Here is a 14759-nt window from a genome sequence, read left to right as displayed (position 1 = left end):
GCCGGAGCGGGCGCGGGTGGCGGCGCACCACGTGGCAGGCGGCGGTTGGCGGTGGCGGATGCGGACGCGTCCGGCTCCGTCCGGACGTGTCCGGCGGCGGCGGACATCCGATTTTTAGGGTTAGGGGGGAGAAGATCCGGGAATTGGAAATGGGGTTCTATTTATAGAGGTAGAGGGAGCTAGGAGAGTCCAAATGAGGTGCGGTTTTCGGCCACGCGATCGTGATCGAACGCTCTAGATGATGGAGAAGGTTTTGGTGGGTTTTGGGCCAACTTGGAGGGGTGTTGGGCTGCAACACACATGAGGCCTTTTCGGTCCCTCGGTTAACCGTTGGAGTATCAAACGAAGTCCAAATGATACGAAACTTGACAGGCGGTCTACCGGTAGTAAACCAAGGCCGGTTGGCAAGTCTCGGTCCAATCCGGAAATGTTTAATCCCCACACACGAAAGAAAGGTAGAAATGACCACCGGAGGAGAACGAAGCACCGGAATGCGAAACGGACAACGGGGAAAATGCTCGAATGCATGAGATGAACACGTATTCAAATGCAATGCACATGATGACATGATAAGAGATGCATGACAACGATAACAACACACGGAGACAAACACCCGAACCCGAGAAAATAAAATAACTTAAGGCCGGAAACGACAAGAGTTGGAGTACAAATTGGGTAAATCATATCCGGGGTGTTACAAATGGTTCCAAGGTCGATGTGATCGCCGTCGGCACGCTACCTCTACATCTACCTTCGGGGTTAGTCTTAGACCTCAATAATTGTTATTTGGTGCCCACGTTGAGCATGAACATTATATCTGGATCTTGTTTATTGTGAGACGTTATCCATTTAAGTTAGAGAATAATGGTTGTTCTATTTATATGAGTAATATCTTTTATGGTCATGCTCCCTTGATGAATGGTCTATTCTTGTTGAATCTCGATAGTAGTGATACACATATTCATAATATTGATTCCAAAAGATGCAAAGTTGATAATGATAATGCAACATATTTGTGGCACTGCCATTTAGGTCATATTGGTGTAAAGCGCATGAAGAAACTCCATGCGGATGGACTTTTGGAATGACTTGATTATGAATCATTTGATACTTGCGAACCATGCCTCATGGGCAAGATGACTAAAACTTCGTTCGCCGGAACAATGGTGCGACCTAATGAGTTATTGGAAAGAATACATACCGATGTATGTGGTCCGATGAGTGTTGAAGCACGCAGCAGGTATCGTTATTTTCTGACCTTCACAGATGATTTGAGTAGGTATGGGTATATCTACTTGATGAAACACAAGTCTGAAACATTTGAGAAGTTCAAAGAATTTCATAGTGAAGTGGAGAATCATCGTAACAAGAAAATAAGGTTACTACAATCTGATAGCGGAGGCGAATATTTGAGTTATGAGTTTGGCCTTCATTTAAAACAATGTGGAATTGTTTCACAACTCATGCCGCCTGGAACACCACAGTGTAATGGTGTGTCCGAACGTCGTAACCATACTTTATTAGATATGGTGTGTTCTATGATGTCTCTTACCGATTTACCACTATCATTTTGGGGTTATGCATTAGACACAACCGCATTCACCTTAAATAGGGCACCGTCTAAATCGGTTGAGATGACACCATATGAACTATGGTTTGGCAAGAAACCTAAGCTGTCATTTCTTAACGTTCAGGGATGCAACGCTTATGTCAAAAGGCTTCAACCTGATAAGCTCGAACCTAAATCGGAGAAGTGCATATTCATAGGGTACCCTAAGGAAACTATTGGGTACACCTTCTACCACAGATCTGAAGGCAAGATCTTTGTTACTAAGAATGGGTCCTTTCTAGAGAAGGAGTTTCTCTCGAAAGAAGTGAGTAGGAGGAAAGTAGAACTTGATGAGGTAATTGTGCCTTCTCTCGAATTGGAGAGTAGCACATCATAGAAAACCGTTCCCGTGAAGCCTACACCAACTGCAGAGGAAGCAAATGATCATGATCATGAAACTTCAGATCAAGTTACTTCTGAACCTTGTAGGTCGACCAGAGCACAATCCACACCAAAGTGGTACGGTAATCCTGTCCTAGAAGTCATATTACTAGACCAAGGCGAACCTACGAACTATGAAGAAGCTATGATGAGCCCAGATTCTGGAAAATGTCTTGAGGCCATGAAATCTGAGATAGGATCCATGTATGAGAGCAATGTATGGACTTTGGTGGACTTGCCCAATGATGGGCAAGCCATAGAAAATAAATGGATCTTCAAGAAGAAGACTGACGCTGATGGTAATGTTATTGTCTACAAAGCTCGACTTGTCGTGAAAGGTTTTCGACAAGTTCAAGGAGTTGACTACGATGAGACTTTCTCACCCATAGCGATACTTAAGTCTATCCGAATCATGTTAGCAATTGCCACATTTCATGATTACGAAATATGGCAAATGGACGTCAAAACTATATTCCTTAATGGATTTCTTAAAGAGGAGTTGTATATGATGCAACAAGAAGGTTTTGTTGATCACTGGCAAAGTGTGCAAGCTCCGGCAAATCATCTATGGACTGGTGCACGCATCTCGGAGTTGGAATATACACTTTGATGAGGTGATCAAAGCATATGGGTTTATACAAACTTACGGTGAAGCCTGTATTTACAAGAAAGTGAGTGGGAGCTCTGTAGCATTTCTGATATTATATGTGGATGACATATTGTTGATTGGAAAGGATATAGAATTTCTGTATAGCATAAAAGGATACTTGAATAAGAATTTTTTTATGAAAGACCTCGGTGAAGCTGCTTATATATTGGGCATTAAGATCTATAGGGATAGATCGAGACGCTTAATAGGACTTTCACAAAGCACATACCTTGATAAAGTTTTGAAGAATTTCAAAATGGATCAGTCAAAGAAAGGGTTCTTGCCTATGTTACAAGGTGTGAAATTGAGTCAGACTCAATGCCCGACCACTACAGAAGATAGAGAGAAAATGAAAGTCATTCCCTATGCCTCAACCATATGTCCTATCATGTATGCTATGTTGTGTACCAGACCTGATCTGTGACTTGCCATAAGTTTGGCAGGGAGGTACCAAAGTAATCTAGGAGTGGATCACTAGACAACGGTCAATAACATCCTGAAGTACCTGAAAAGGACCAAGGATATGTTTCTCGTTTATGGAGGTGATGAAGAGCTCGTCGTAAATGGTTACATCGATGCTAGTTTCGACACTGATCCGGATGACTCTAAGTCACAAACCGGATACATATTTATATTAAATGGTGGAGCTATCAGTTGGTGCAGTTCCAAGTAGAGCGCCGTGGCGGGATCTACGTGTGAAGCAGAATACATCATGATGTCTACTACACAACCTTCTTCTTGTAGACGTTGTTGGGCCTCCAAGTGCAGAAGTTTGTAGGACAGTAGCAAATTTCCCTCAAGTGGATGACCTAAGGTTTATCAATCCGTGGGAGGCGTAGGATGAAGATGGTCTCTCTCAAACAACCCTGCAACCAAATAACAAAGAGTCTCTTGTGTGCCCAACACACCCAATACAATGGTAAATTGTATAGGTGCACTAGTTCGGCGAAGAGATGGTGATACAAGTGCAATATGGATGATAGATATAGGTTTTTGTAATCTGAAAATATAAAAACAACAAGGTAACTAATGGTAAAAGTGAGCTCAAATGGTATTGCGATGTGTTGAAACAAGGCCTAGGGTCCATAGTTTCACTAGTGCAAATTCTCTCAACAATAATAACATAATTGGATCATATAACTATCCCTCAACATGCAACAAAGAGTCACTCCAAAGTCACTAATAGTGAGAACAGACAAAGAGATTATGGTAGGGTACGAAACCACCTCAAAGTTATCCTTTCTGATCAATCTATTCAAGAGTCCGCAGTAAAATAACATGAAGCTATTCTTTCCGTTCGATCTATCATAGAGTTCATACTATAATAACACCTTAAGATACAAATCAACCAAAACCCTAATGTTACCTAGATACTCCAATGTCACCTCAAGTATCCGTGGGTATGATTATACGATATGCATCACACAATCTCAGATTCATCTATTCAACCAACACAAAGAACTTCAAAGAGTGCCCCAAAGTTTCTATCAGAGAGTCAAGACGAAAACGTGTGCCAACCCCTATGCATAAGTTCACGAGGTCATGGAACTTGCAAGTTGATCACCAAAACATACATCAAGTGGATCACATGATATCCCATTGTCACCACAGATAAGCATGTGCAAGACATACATCAAGTGTTCTCAAATCCTTAAAGACTCAATCCGATAAGACAACTTCAAAGGGAAAACTCAATTCATCACAAGAGAGTAGAGGGGGAGAAACATCATAACATCCAACTATAATAGCAAAGCTCGCGATACATCAAGATTGTATCACCTCAAGAACACGAGAGAGAGAGAGAGAGAGAGAGAGATCAAACACATAGCTACTGGTACATACCCTCAGCCCCGAGGGAAAACTACTCCCTCCTCGTCATGGAGAGCACCGAGATGATGAATATGGCCACCGGAGAGGGATTCCCCCTCCGGCAGGGTGCCGGAATGGGTCTAGATTGGTTTTCGGTGGCTATAGAGGCTTCTGGCAGTGGAACTCCCGATCTGTTCTGCTCCCTGATGTTTTTAGGGTATATGGACATATATAGGCGAAAGAAGTCGGCCAGGGGAGCCACGAGGGGCCCACGAGGGTGGGGGGCGCGCCCAGGGGGGCAGGCGCGCCTCCCTACCTCGTGGCCACCTCGAAGCTTCCTTGACTTCAACTCCAAGTCTCCTGGATCACGTTCGTTCCAAAAATCATGCTCCCGAAGGTTTCATTCCGTTTGGACTCCGTTTGATATTCCTTTTCTGTGAAACACTGAAATAAGGGAAAAACAGAAACTGGCGCTGGGCTCTGGGTTAATAGGTTAGTCCCAAAAATAATATAAAAGTGTTTAATAAAGCCCATAAACATCCAAAGCAGATAATATAATAGCATGGAACAATAAAAAATTATAGATACGTTGGAGACGTATCACATCGCTGCTTCGGAAGTAGCGCATGAAGGAGTCTGGATGAAGGATTTCATATTGGCATCCAGGTTCTGCTATTGGTTATTGACCGGAGAGGTGTCTCGGTTATGTCTACATAGTTCTCGAACCCATAGGTCCGCATGCTTAACGTTTGTTGACGATATAGTGTTATATGAGTTATATGATTTGGTGACCGGATGTTGTTCAGAGTCTCGGATGAGATCATGGGCATGATGATGAACTACAAAATGGTCTGGAGGTAAAGATTGATATACATGACGATGATATTCGGACAACAGAAGAGTTTCGGAGTGCACCGGGTAGTTATCGGATCACCGGAAGGGGTTCCGGGCACCCCCGGGAAATCACGAAAGTCATGCAAATTTACGAAGAGTTATTTTGGAATAAAAAATATTGGACGAAGAAAACACCAGAGGGGACCCACCAGGTGGCCACAAGGGTGGGGGGCCCTACCCTCATGGGCGCGCCTCCTTGGCTTGTGGCCCCCCTGGTAGGCCTCTGGTGCCCCTCTTCTACTATATGATGTCTTTTGACCTAGAAACAAAATCAGAAGAGAGCTTTCGAGACGAAGCGCCGCCGTCTTGAGGCGGAACTTGGGCAGAACCAATCTAGGGCTCCGACAGAGCTGTTCTGCTGGGGAAACTTCCCTCCCGGAGATATAAATCAAAGCCATCGTCATCACCAATGATCCTCTCATCGAGAGGGGGTCAATCTCCATCAACATCTTCACCAACACCATCACCTCTCAAGCCCTAGTTCATCTCTTGTATCCGATCTTTGTCTCAAAACCTCAGATTGGTACCTGTAGGTTGCTAGTAGTGTTGATTACTCCTTGTGGTTGATGCTAGTTGGTTTATTCGATGGAAGATCATATGTTCAGATCCTTAATGATAATTAATACCCCTCTGATTATGAACATGAATATGCTTTGTGAGTAGTTACGTTTGTTCCTGAGGACATGGGATAAGTTTTGTTATAAGTAATCATGTGAACTTGGTATTCGTTCGATATTTTGATGAGATGTATGTTGTCTTTCCTCTAGTGGTGTTATGTGAACGTCGACTACATGACACTTCACCATGATTTGGGCCTAGGGGAAGGCATTGAGAAGTAATAAGTAGATGATGGGTGATACGTCCATTTTGCATCATGCTTTCATATCGATATTTATTGCATTATGGGCTGCTATTACACATTATGGTACAATACTTATGCCTTTTCTCTCTTATTTTACAAGGTTTACATGAAGACCGAGAATGCCGACAGCTGGAATTCTGGACTGGAAAAGGAGTAAATATTAGAGACCTATTCTGCACAACTCCAAAAGTCCTGAAACTTCACAGAGAATTATTTTGGAATATATACAAAATATTGGGAAAAGAAAGCACCAGAGGGGGGCCACCTGCCGTACACAAGGGTGGGGGGCGCACCCTACCCCTTGGGCGCGCCCCCTACCTTGTGGGCCACCTGGCAGGCCCCCGATGCCCATCTTCTGCTATATGATGTGTTTTGACATGAAAAAAAATCAGAAGGAAGCTTTCAGGATGAAGCGCCGCCGTCTCGAGGCGGAACCTGGGCAGAAAAAATCTAGGGCTCCGGCGGAGCTGTTCTGCCGGGGAAACTTCCCTCCGGGAGGGGGAAATCGAAGCCATCATCATCACCAACGATCCTCTCATCGAGAGGGGGGCAATCTCCATCAACATCTTCACCAACACCATCTTCTCTCAAATCCTAGTTCATATCTTGTATCTGATCTTTGTCTCAAAACCTCAGGTTGGTACCAGTGGGTTGCTAGTAGTGTTGATTACTCCTTGTAGTGTTGGGGAACGTAGCATGCAATTTCAAAAAATTCCTAAGATCACGCAAGATCTATCTAGGAGATGCATAGCAACAAGAGAGGGAGAGTGTGTCCACGTACCCTCATAGACCGAAGGCGGAAGATTTATGTTAACGCGGTTGATGTAGTCGAACGTCTTCATGATCCAACTGATCCAATTACCGAACTTATGGCACCTCCGTGTTTAGCACACATTCAGCTTGATGACGTGCCTCGAACTCTTGATCCAGTAGAGGGTCGAGGGAGAGTTCCGTAAGCGTGATGGCGTGGTGATGGTGATGTGATCCGCGCAGGGCTTCGCCTAAGCACTACGACAGTATGACCGGAGGAGTAAATTGTGGAGGGGGGCACTGGACACGGCTAAGAGAAATCTTGGTGGGCCGGCCACCTCCTCCTTCCTTCCAACGGAGAGGGGGAAGGGGAAAGGAGGGAGAAGGAGAAGGAAAGAGGGGGCTCGCACCCCTCCCCTTGTCCAATTCGGATGGGCAAGGGGGGGGGGCGCAACCTCCCGTGGCCTGCCTCCTCTCCTCCACTATGGCCCATTAGGCACATTAACTTTCCCAGGGGGTTCCGGTAACCTCCCGGTACTCCGAAAAATCCCCAAACCTTATCGGAAACATTCCGGTGTCCGTATATAACCTTCCAATATATCAATATTTACCTCTCCACCATTTTGAGACTCCTTGTCATGTCCGTGATCTCATCCGGGACTCCGAACAAATTTCGGTCACCAAAACACATTAGTCATAATACAAATCATCACCGAACGTTAAGCGTGCAGACCCTATGCGTTTGTGAACTATGTATACATGACCGAGACATATCTCCGGTCAATAACTAATAGGAGAACTTGGATCCTCATATTGGCTCCTACATATTCTATGAAGATCTTTATCGGTCAAACCGCATAACAACATATGTTATTCCCTTTGTCATCGATATGTTACTTGCCCGAGATTCGATCATGGGTATCCTCAGACCTAGTTCAATCTCGTTACCGGCAAGTCTCTTTACTCGTTTCGTAATGCATCATCCCGCAACTAACTCATTAGTCACATTGCTTGCAAGGCTTATAGTGATGTACATTACCGAGAGGGCCCAAAGATACTTCTCTGATACTCGGAGTGACAAATCCTAATCTCGATCTATGCCAACTCAACAAACACCTTCAGAGACACCTGTAGAGCATCTTTATAATCACCCAGTTACGTTGTGACATTTGATAGCACACAAGGTGTTCCTCCGGTATTCGGGAGTTGCATAATCTCATAGTCAAAGGACTATGTATAAGTCAAGAAGTAAGCAATAGCAATAAAACTAAACGATCATTATGCTAAGCTAACGGATGGATCTTGTGCATCACTTCATTCTCTAATTATGTGATCCTGTTTATCAAATGACAACACATGTCTATGGTTAGGAAACTTAACCATCTTTGATTAACGAGCTAGTCAAGTAGAGGCATACCAGGGACACTCTGTTTTGTCTATGTATTTACACATGTACTAAGTTTCCGGTTAATACAATTCTAGCATGAATAATAAACATTTATCATGATATAAGGAAATATAAATAACAATTTTATTATTGCCTCTAGGGCATATTTCCTTCAGTCTCCCACTTGCACTAGAGTCAGTAATCTAGTTCACATCGCCATGTGATTTAACACCAATAGTTCACATCACCATGTAGTTAACACCCATAGTTCACATCGCTATGTGACCAACACCCAAAGGGTTTACTAGAGTCAGTAATCTAGTTCATATCACCATGTGATTAACACCCAAAGAGTACTAAGGCGTGATCATGTTTTGCTTGTGAGAAAGGTTTAGTCAACGGGTATGCCACATTCAGATTTGTATGATTTTGCAAATTTCTATGTCTACAATGCTCTGCACGGAGATACTCTAGCTAATTGCTCCCACTTTCAATATGTATCCAGATCAAGACTCAGAGTCATCTGGATTAGTGTTAAAGCTTGCATCGATGTAAATCTTTACGATGAACTCTTTATCACCTCCATAACCGAGAAATATTTCCTTAGTCCTCTTAGGTAACTAAGGATAACTTTGATCGCTGTCCAGTGATCCACTCCTGGATCACTATCGTACCCCCTTGCCAAACTCATGGTAAGGTACATAATAGGTCTGGTATTTTATAGAACCTATGGCTGAGGCATAGGGAATGACTTTCATTCTCTCTCTATATTCTGCCGTGGTCGGGTTTTGAGTCTTACTCAACTTCACACCTTGTAACACAGGTAAGAACCCTTTCTTTGACTGATCCATTTTGAACTCCTTCAAATATTTTCAAGGTATGTGCTTTGTGAAAGTCATATCAAGCGCCTTGATCTATCTCTATAGATCTTGATGCTCAATATATAAGCAGCTTCACTGAGGTCTTTTATTGAAAAAAATCTAATTCAATTATCCTTTTATGCTATCCAAAAATTCTATATCATTCTCGATCAACAATATGTCATCCACATATAATATCAGAAATGCTACAGAGCTCCCACTCACTTTCTTGTAAATACATGCTTCTCTGAAAGTCTGTATGAAACCATATGCTTTGATCACCTTAACAAAGAATATATATTCCAACTCCGAGATGCTTGCACCAGTCTATAGATGGATCGATGGAGTTTGCACACTTTGTTAGCACCTTTAGGATCGAAAAAACCTTTTGGTTGCATCATATACAACTCTTCTTTAAGAAATCCATTAAGGAATGCATTTTTGACATCCATTTGCCAGATTTCATAAAATGCGGCAATTGCTAACATGATTCGAACAGACTTAAGCATCACTACGAGTGAGAAAATCTCATTGTAGTCAACACCTTGAACTTATCGAAAAACCTTTTTGCGACAAGTCAAGCTTTGTAGATAGTAACACTACCATCAACGTCCGTCTTCCTCTTGAAGATCCATTTATTCTCTATGGCTTGCCGATCATCAGGCAAGTCAACCAAAGTCCACACTTTGTTCTCATACATGGATCCCATCTCAGATTTCATGGCCTCAAGCCATTTCATGGAATCTGGGCTCATCATCGCTTCCTCATAGTTCGTAGGTTCTTCATGGTCTAGTAACATGAATTCCAAAACAGGATTACCGTACCACTCTGGTGCGGAACGTACTATGGTTGTCCTACGAGGTTCGGTAGTAACTTGATCCGAAGTTTCATGATCATCATCATTAACTTCCTCACTAATTGGTGTAGGAATCACTGGAAGAGATTTATGTGATGAACTACTTTCCAATTCGGGAGAATGTATAATTACCTCATCAAGTTCTACTTTCCTCCCACTCACTTCTTTCAAGAGAAACTCCTTCTCTAGAAAGGATCCAACGAATATCTTGCCTTCGGATCTGTGATAGAAGGTGTACCCAACTGTTTCTGTTGGGTATCCTATGAAGACACATTTCTCCGATTTGGGTTCGATCTTATCAGGTTGAAGCCTTTTCACATAAGCATCGCAGCCCCAAACTTTAAGAAACGACAACTTAGGTTTCTTGCCAAACGGTGTCGTCTCAACAGATTTAGATGGTGCCCTATTTAACGTGAATGCATCTGTCTCTAATGCATAACCCCAAAACGATAGTGGCAAATTAGTAAGAGACATCATAGATCGCACCATATCTAATAAAGTACGCTTACGACGTTCGGACACACCATTACGCTGTGGTGTTCCAGGTGGCGTGAGTTGTGAAACTATTCCACATTGTTTTAAATGAAGGCCAAACTCGTAACTCAAATATTTGCCTCCGTGATCAGATCGTAGAAACCTTATTTTCTTGTTACGATGATTCTCAACTTCACTCTAAAATTCTTTGAACTTTTAAATGTTTCAGACTTGTGTTTCATTAAGTAGATATACCCATATCTGCTCAAATCATCTGTGAAGGTCAGAAAATAATGATACCCGCCGCGAGCCTCAACACTCATTGGACCGCATACATCGGTATGTATTATTTCCAGTAAGTCAGTGGCTCACTCCATTGTTCTGGAGAATGGAGTCTTAGTCATCTTGCCCATGAGGCATGTTTCGCAAGCATCAAATGATTCATAATCAAGTGATTCCAAAAGTCCATCCGCATGGAGTTTCTTCATGCGCTTTACACCAATATGACCTAAACTACAGCCCCACTAGTATATATGTTGCACTATCATTATCAACTTTGCATGCTTTGCCATCAATATTATGAATATGTGTATCACTACGATCGAGATTCAATAAACCATTCACCTTGGGTGTATGACTACAGAAGGTTTTATTCATGTAAACATAATAACAATTATTCTTTGGCTTAAATGAATAACCGTATTGCAATAAACATGATCCAATCATATTCATGCTCAACGCAAACACCAAATAACATTTATTTTAGGTTCAACACTAATCCCGAAGGTAAAAGGAGTGTGCGATGGTGATCTTATCAACCTTGGAATCATTTCCAACACACATCGTCACCTTGCCCTTAACTAGTCTCTGTTCATTTTGCAACTCCTGTTTCGAGTTACTAATCTTAGAAATTGAACCTGTATCAAATACCCTGGGGTTACTATGAACACTAGTAAACTACACATCAATAATATGTATATCAAATATACTTTTGTTCACTTTGCCATCCTTCTTATCCGCCAAGTATTTAGGGTAGTTCTGCTTCCAGTGACCATTCCCTTTGCAGTAGAAGCACTCAGTTTCAGGCTTAGGTCTAGCTTTGGGCTTCTTCACGGGAGTGGCAACTTGCTTGCCATTCTTTTTGAAGTTCCCTTTCTTTCCCTTGCCCTTTTACTTTAAACTAGTGGTCTTGTTAACCATCAACACTTGATGCTTTTTCTTGATTTCTACGTTCGCTAATTTCAGCATTTGCGAAGAGCATGGGAATCGTTTTCGTCATCCCTCACATATTATAGTTCATCACGAAGTTCTAATAACTTGGTGATAGTGACTAGAGAACTCTGTCAATCACTTTCTTATATGGAAGATTAACTCCCACTTGATTCAAGCAATTGTAGTACCCAGACATTCTTAGCATATGCTCACTAGCTGAGCTATTCTCCTCCATCTTGTAGGCAAAGTAATTTGTCAGAGGTCTCATACGTCTTAACACGGGCATGAGTCTGAAATACCATTTTCAACTCTTGGAACATCTCATATACTCCATATCGTTCAAAACATTTTTGAAGTCCCGGTTCTAAGCCGTAAAGCATGGTGCACTAGACTATCAAGTAGTCATCGTACTGAGTTTGTCAAACGTTCATAACGTCTGCATCTGCTCCTGCAATAGTTCTGTCACCTAGTGGTGCATCAAGGACATAATTCTTCTATGAAGCGATGAGGATAATCCTCAGATCACGGACCTAGTACGCATCATTTCTACTATCATCTTTCAACTTAGTTTTCTCCAGGAACAAATCATAAATAAAACAGGGAAGCTATACGCGAGCAATTGATCTACAACATAGATTTGCAAATACTATCAGGACTAAGTTCATGATAAATTTAAGTTCAATTAATCATATTACCTAAGAACTCCCACTTAGATAGACATCCCGCGAGTCATCTAAATGATCACGTGATCCATATCAATTAAACCATGCCTGATCATCACGTGAGACCATCTCTATGTTGATCATATCTACTATATGATTCACATTTGACCTTTCGGTCTCAATGTTCCGAGGCCATGCACTGGTGCGCGTCGGTCCTAAACAAACAGTTTTAACCCCTTTCCGCGACGGCATTTGGAACCGTCGGCAAGTGAGTGTGGGCGATAGGGGGTTCCTTCCCACACGACCCAGAAACCGTCGGGGATATGCCATCCTCGCATGCAGGCTCGGCAAAATGAGAACGTGTGCGACCGGCGAGGGCTCAAATACGGAAATACGTACAATATAGCTAAAAAATACAATTATACGGCAAAATTGTTTCCGGTCGCAAGTACATCCCACACAGTCAGTCCCTGCTAAATGTTTCTTTCGTATGTACATCCCACACAGTCGCCCCAAGGAAAACGTTTCCATTCACAGGTACATCACACACAATTTTTCCTGTTAAATCGTCTGCCTTATTGAATGTATCACACATGGTCCGTAGAAGAAACTGTGTGGCAAAGGTTGTCCATCACACACACTTTTTATGTTGTAAACGTTTGTGCAAGGTGGCCTAACGCAAATAGTTTTCAAGAGAAAGCCGTGTGTGTAGTGGAGATTGATCGCACATGTAGTGGATCCTAGAAACGTTTCTGATCTCCACGTATATCACACACGTTTCGCTTTCACAAACCGTGTGCAGTGTAATCCCTAATTAATCCATAATTAATCCAATTAATCCCTAATTTAAAAATCACATGTTTTGAATTTGAAAGTAGGCAATCACTTATTTCATATCCAACCATGTTTATTACAAATATAGGTTCAACCATGAATCCATAATTCGATGCACAGGTACATATACTGAAGAACTACAGAAGCACCAAGTAAAGAATGATGAACCATAGTTGTACTAAAGGCTGTAAAGAGAGAGGCGAAAGACATTCTGGTTGCTGGAGAAGGTGAAGCGGAATGCCCATATTGTGCCCTCCTCCATGCGTAAGGCGCGCACGAATCTAGGCCAACCCCTTGTGATGGCTGCCCGTCCATCCTTCACTGTCTTCATTAGGACTTCTCGATGCTCATTGTAGTCTGGATGAAATACTTTAACCTTCATTGCGTGTCCACCAATCATGTACTTTGCGAGGTCATCTTGAGTGAACTGCTTCGGGAACCACTGGGAACGAAAAAGATTCATACATTGTTGTCTAACAACTCATTATGGGCAGTAAAAAGAGAAGGCTACAGAGTTTGTAGTTACCATCCCACAACTCACTGTTGTGTTGGATAGAGCATAAACAAATAGTTTGCTTGCCACCATTCTGTAGGATCTAGAAGTAGATGTGTCTAGAGGGGGGTGATTAGACACTTAACGCTCAAGTTGCAATTTTTTAAGCTTTTTCAGTTTAAGTGGAGTTTAGGCACAATTTCAACACACACAATACATATCAAGCAAGCATGCAAAGAGTATATGAGCAGCGGAATGTAAAGCATGCAACTTGCAAGAATGTAAAGAGAAGGGTTTGGAGAATTCAAACGCAATTGGAGACACGGATGTTTTTCCCGTGGTTCGGATATGTGGTGCTATCCTACATCCACGTTGATGGAGACTTCAACCCACAAAGGGTAACGGTTGCGTGAGTCCACACAGGGCTCCACCCAAGGGTAACGGTTGTGCGAGTCCACACAGGGCTCCACCCACGAAGGGTCCACGAAGAAGCAACCACCCATAAAGGGTCCACGAAGAAGCAACCTTGTCTATCCCACCATGGCCATCGCCCACACAGGACTTGCCTCACTAGCGGTAGATCTTCACGAAGTAGGCGATCTCCTTGCCCTTACAAACTCCTTGGTTCAACTCCACAATCTTGTCGGAGGCTCCCAAGTGACATCTAGCCAATCTAGGAGACACCACTCTCCAAGAAGTAACAAATGGTGTGTAGGTAATGAACTCCTTGCTCTTGTGCTTCAAATGATAGTCTCCCCAACACTCAACTCTCTCTCATAGGATTTGGATTTGGTGGAAAGAAGATTTGAGTGGAAAGCAACTTGGGAAGGCTAGAGATCAAGATTCATATGGTAGGAATAGAATGTCTTGGTCTCAACACATGAGTAGGTGGTTCTCTCTCAGAACATATGAGTTGGAATGGTGTATTTGTTCTGATGGCTCTCTCTATGAATGAAGAGGAGGTGGAGGGGTATATATAGCCTCCACACAAAATCCAACCGTTACACACAGTTTTCCAATCTCGGTG

This window comes from Triticum aestivum, chromosome 6A (assembly GCF_018294505.1).
Source record: "Triticum aestivum cultivar Chinese Spring chromosome 6A, IWGSC CS RefSeq v2.1, whole genome shotgun sequence".
Taxonomy (NCBI): Eukaryota; Viridiplantae; Streptophyta; class Magnoliopsida; order Poales; family Poaceae; genus Triticum; species Triticum aestivum.
Note: the sequence above shows the minus strand (reverse complement) of the source record.